Consider the following 6,000-nt stretch of genomic DNA (forward strand, 5'->3'; position numbering starts at 1 on the left):
GAGCAGAACCAGGAGAACATTGTACACAGTAACAGTCATGTTATGAGATGACTAATGTTGATAGACTTAGCCCTTCTCAACAATGCAAGGATTTAATACATCTCCAAAGGGCTCATGATGGAAAATGCTATCCACATCCGAAGAAAGAACTATAGAGTTTGAATGCAGATCAAAGCATACTACTGGCTCTTTTTTTCCTTCTGTTTTGTTTTGTTTCCTCTTTCTGATGGTTCCTCCTATTGGTTCTAATTCTTCCTTACAACATGAATAATGTGAAAATATGTTTAGTAGGAATGTATATGTATAGCCTATATCAGATCGCAATCTGTCTTGGGGAGAGAGGTGGGGAGGGAGGGGAAGAAAAATTTAAAATTCAAAAGATTATGGAAGTGATTGTTGATAAATCAAAATAAATTAGTTAAGAAGATATATATATATATATATATATTAAAAAAATAGATCCAGGAGAGACAATTTAAAAGTTATTGGTCTACCTGAAAACCATGATGAGAAAAAGAGCCTGGACAACATCCTTCAGGAAATCATCAAAGAAAACTGCCCTGAGGTCCTAGGACCAGAGGGTAAATTAGTCATCAAAAGAACCCACCAATCACCTCCTGAAAGAGATCCCAAATTGAAAACGCCAAGGAGTATAGTAGCTAAATTCCAAAACCACCAGATCAAAGAGAAAATATGGCAAGCAGCCAGAAAGAAACAGTTTAAATATCATAGAACCCAGTCAGGATTACCTTGCAGCTTCTACATCAAAAGATTTGAGGGCATGGAATACAATATTCCATAAGGCAAAGAAGCTTAGATTACAACCAAGGATCAACTACCCAGCAAAACTAAGCATAATCTTTCAGGGGAGGAGACGGATATTCAACAAAATAAGGGACTTCTAAACCTTCTTGATGAAAAGCCCAGAGCTCAACAGAATTGACCTTCAAATGCAAGACTCAAGAGAAGCATAAAAAGATAAATAGGAAAGAAAAAAAAACCCAACATACTATTAATAAGAGCAAACTGTTTACATCCCTACAAGGGAAGATGACACTTGTAACTCTTAAGAACTGTAATGTCATTATGACATTTAAAAGGGGGTATACTTAGAGGGCATAGGTTTAAGTTGACTTTGATGTGATGGTAAAAAATCTAATTAAGTGGTGAAAAGGGATTGTACTGGGAGAAGAAGAAAGGAGGAAGCAGACAAGGATAAATTACATCACATGAAAAGGCACAAAAAACAAATACAGTAGAGGGAAAGAAGGGAGGGAGATGAGCATTGTTTGAACCTTACTCTCATCAGATTTGGTTCAAAGAGGGAATAACACAATCAGTTAGGTATAGAAATCTAATTTACTCTATAGTAAGTAGAAAAGGTAAAGGGAAAAGAAAAGGGAGAGGGCTAATAGAAGAAAGGGTAGATTGAGGGAGGTGGTGGTTGAAAGCAAAACTCTACTGAGGAGGGAAAGGGAAAAGGGAGAGAAAAAAGCATAAATTGGGGAGGGGGGCATAGGATGGAGAGGAAGATACAGTTAGTAATCATAACTGTGAATGTGAATGGGATGAACTCTCATAAAATGGAAATGGATAGCAGAGTGGATTAAGAATCATAAACCTACAATATGTTGTCTATAAGAAACACATTTGGTGCAGAGGGATACACACAGAGTAAAGGTAAAAGGCAGGAGCAGAATATACTATGCTTCAGCTGAAGTAAAAAAAAAAAAGCAGGGGTAGCAATCTGTATCTCAGACAAAGCAGAAGCAAAAATAGATCTAATTAAAAGAGGTAAGGAAGGAAATGACATCCTGCTAAAAGGTACCATAGATAATGAAGCAATATCATTACTAAACATATATGCATCAAGTGGTATAGCAGTCATATTCTTAAAGGAGAAGTTAAGGGAGATACAGGAAGAAATAGCAAAACTATACTAGTGGGAGACTTCAACCTCCTCTCTGAACTAGATAAATCTAACCACAAAATAAAGAAGAAAGAAGTTAAGGAGATCAATAGAATCTTAGAAAAGTTAAATATGTTTGACCTCTGGAGAAAATTGAATGGAGCCTCCCTTGCCAGGGAGAGACATTTCAGTCACTGCACCCAGCAATCAGCAGCCCTGAAGGGAGAAGAGATATCATGCCTGGCAGACTTGATGCTCAGCAGATAACTTCTTGGGACATCTCCAGAGGGCACTGATGGTACTACGGTAGCAGGTGAGAGTTCACCTGACCACGTGTGTCCTCCAGGCATGTTCCCATGTGTACTTGGTGTGTTTTCTGACATATTTGCCTTGCATGTGCAGTCCCTGTTTCTATGTGTTCTCTGCATGTGTGCCCTCTCCACTGGTGTTGGGATAACCTATGGGGGATGTACCCCATGTGTGAATGGAGAAATGTTGGGATGTGTGTGTGTTTGTGTGTTCAGTCTGACTTACTAAACACAGAAATTGTGCCAGGGACTTCTGAATTGTGGTTTTGAGTGGTTGAATGCTGGTCAGGAAAGCCTGTGTGGGAAGTGATAAGAAATCCCTGCAGGCTACATACCAATAGGAATGTTTAAGGCCCAAAGAGAGGAAAGGACCTGTCCAAGGTCATGCAGTGAAGTAGGGGAGGAGCCTGAGCCTGAGTTCTGGTAAAGGGGAGAATCAGCATTTCCATCACTTCCTTTAGGGTCCTGTTTTCCAACTCTAATTGGGGTTTTGCTTTTTGCTTTTCTTAACCTTGTGTGGAGTCCCAGCAGCAACTCCTAGGGTCCTTTATCTGCAAAATCACTTTCCTTTAGGGATGAATTGCATTTTCTTGTCTTTTTTTTTTAAATAAATTTATTTATTTTTGACAATCATTTAAAAAGTTTTTTAAGTTATGAATTCTCTCCCTCCAGCCCCTCCCCTACCCACTGAGAAGATAAGCAATATGATATACATGTAAGATCATGTAAAACATTTCTATATTAGTCATGTTGCAAAAAACAAAAATATAAAATGTGAAAAAAGTTTATTTCAATCTGCATTCTCAGTCCATCAGTTCTCTCTCTGGAGGTAGATAGCATTTTTTGTCATGAGTCCTTTGGAATTGTATCAATCATAGTAGCTAAGTAATTTATAGTTGATCATGACACAGTGTTGTTACTGTGTACAGTGTTCTGGTTCTGTTCATTTCACTTTGTATCAATTCATGGAAGTCCTTTTGGGTTTTTCTGAAACCATCCTGCTTGTCATCTCTTGTTGCACAGTAGTGTTCCATTGCATTCATGTACCACAGCTTGTTCAGCCATTCCCCAATTGAGGGGCCTCCCCTCAATTTCCATTTTTAGCTACCACAAGGGAAGCTGCTATAAATATTTTTGTACATATAGGTCCACATCTTTTTTCTTAGCTGTCTTTGGGATACGGACCTAATGGTGGTATTGCTGGGTCAAAGGGTATACATGGTTTTGTAGCCCTTTGGGCATGGTTGCAAGTTGTTCTCTGGAATGGTTGGATCAGTTCACAGCTCCACCAATGATGCATTGGTGTTACAGTTTTCCCACATCTTCTCCAACATTTATCATTTTCCTTTTTTTGTCATGTTGGCCAATCTGATAAGTATAAGGTGGTAGCTTAGAGTTGTTTTGATGTGCATTTCCCGAATTATTGGTGATTTGGGGAATTTTTTTTTTTTTTAGTTTTTAGGCAATTGGGGTTAAGTGACTTGCCCAGGGTCACACAGTTAGTAAGTGTCAAGTGTTGGTCTGAGGCCAGATTTGAACTCAGGTCCTCCTGACTTTCAGGGCTGGTGCTGTATCCACTGTGCCACCTAGCTGCCCTGATTTGGGGCGCTTTTTCATGTGTCTATTGATAACTTTGATCTCTCCTTTGATCATTTATCAATTGGGGAATGGCTTTTGTTTTGATAAATTTGACTCAGTTCGTTCTATATTTGGGAAATGAGACCTTTATCAGAGAAACTTTCTTTACAAATTTTTCCCCTAGTTTTCTTTCCAATAAACCATTTACATTTTCAAAAAAAATTTTTCTAAGGACTTTAATTCTTACCTTGATCAAATTCTTGGGTCTTCAGTCTTCATCCAGGATTTGGGACATTAAGGGGAACTCTGAGATGGACATGGAGAGTGCCAAGTTGGTGAGTCAACCTCTTCCCAGCTTGAAAGCACAGAACCAGGCTTCCCATCTAATGAAGTACCAGATCCCAACTCTGCTGCTTATTCCTGTGTGGCCCTGGGCAAGTCACCCAAACTCTTGGCTTGGTTTCCCCATCTGGGAAAAATGAAGTCATTGCTTTGTGCTCCATGGCTTCTGAGGTGCTGCTGCTAGGTCTAACTAGGTCTTAGGTGCTGCAATTTTCTAATCTCACCTTCCTCCCCCTCCCCACTGCTCCTCCCCGCTGCTAGTGCCTTCCCCTCTAAAATTTCCTTTTGTCTACTCTTCATATATATTGTGTTTTCTTAGGTATTTGCATGGTATTTCCTCAATGAAAATGAGAGCTCCTTTAGGACAAGGACTGTGGTTTTGTGTTTTTTTATATCCCCAGACTCTCTGTCTATCCCTTAAAGATTAGCTCTCCTGAGGTTATCCTGAGCAGACCCAGGAGTGCCTGCTGGCAGACCTTGAGATGTCAAATGATTGCAATCATTTATTTAGCACCAATTATGTGCCAGGTCCCATGAGAGGGTCTGCCTATGGGAAGAAAAAGCATGAAACAGCCCCTGCCCTCATGGAGTTTCCATTCTACCCAATGCACAGGTCAACTAATCTGTGCCTAGTATATCAAGTGCTTTGGGTAGAGGGTCCCTGATTCTGAACTTCACTTTGGGTGCTTGCTTTGAATAGGGTGACAGCAATTCATTTTCTCTGACTGTGTGAGTGATGAATACATTACATGAGACAGGTGAGGCATTTGTGCATGATCACAATCACACAGCAGAACAAGGTTGAATACCAAAAGGTGATGTTAACACAGAGTAGGAGAGGATTCTTGCTCAGACACAGTCTGACTTTCCCAACCCTGAGATGCTGAAATTCAGTGGTTAGGTAAGTTCACTGGCATCATCCTCAAAGCTTCCTGACCTTCCTCCTCTCCCAACATACTTTTCTACTTCTCATCTCCTAGGCCCTTTTGCCCCCAACCACAGCCTTCTCCCATGGATGTCTATTTGTTCTCTCCCTCTCTCCCATCTGTCTGTCCTGTGTGAGGTCCTGGAATACAAGGCAAAAACAAAATATTCTTTGCCATGAAGTAGCTTATACTCTACTGATAAATATTATTGGATCCAATTGATTCCAATCGGAGCCTCCATGTACATGGGTAAAAGAAGAGAGCAGGAGAGCAAGGTGGCTACTCTACCTGAAGGATAATCAACCACTCCTGCATTAGAACAGTCTTGTTGGGGTGTCCAAACAAGCTCAGCCCAGCTGCTCCTAGGCCCCTCCCTGTGCACTCCATAAAAAAAGCTCTGCCTTTGCTTGTTAAATGTGCTAGGACAGTTCATTTTTAGTTTTTTTTTTTTACCTTCTTTTTTAACTTTTATTTATTTTATTTTGAACTTAAGAAATAAAACCAGCATTTCTATAACATAGTAAAATAGGAAAAAATGATTGCACAAGAAACTGCAAATTTATTATGTACAACTTGCTATTCCTTTTAACTATATATTTCATATTGTATATTTGTATATTACATTTTAAATATATAATATATAATAAAGTTATATGTAATATTCATTTTTTCTTCCCCACCAAGGCTATTATTAGAAACAAATACAAACATACATATATGTGTATATATATTACATATATAACTACAGATGGTGTATTCCTTCATAGATCCTTTGTAGTTAATTTGGGTATTTATACTCATCAAAATGACTTGTTCTCTCAAAGTTGCTTTTAAACAATATTGTTGTTAACTATATATGATGTTTTCCTGGTTCTATTCATTTCACTCTTCATTATTTCATACAAGTCTATCTGTGTTTTTCTAAGATCACTGAGGT

At 38.9% G+C, this 6,000-nt stretch overlaps 1 protein-coding gene across 7 annotated transcripts in view; it reads right to left on the bottom strand.

Annotated features, from left to right (window-relative positions):
* Positions 1-4,394, bottom strand: part of LOC114032778 (butyrophilin-like protein 2) — a 105,428-nt gene extending 101,034 nt beyond the window's left edge. For all 7 annotated transcript variants that reach the window (XM_027848221.1, XM_027848222.1, XM_027848219.1 and 4 more), the window contains exon 1: positions 4,043-4,394. The gene's annotated coding sequence lies outside the window, so the exon portion shown is untranslated. The remainder of the gene's footprint in view (positions 1-4,042) is intronic.
* Positions 4,395-6,000: the final 1,606 nt, after the last annotated feature.

Source organism: Vombatus ursinus, unplaced genomic scaffold (genome assembly GCF_900497805.2).
Source record: "Vombatus ursinus unplaced genomic scaffold, bare-nosed wombat genome assembly UNPS02005659.1, whole genome shotgun sequence".
Lineage (NCBI taxonomy): Eukaryota > Metazoa > Chordata > Mammalia > Diprotodontia > Vombatidae > Vombatus > Vombatus ursinus.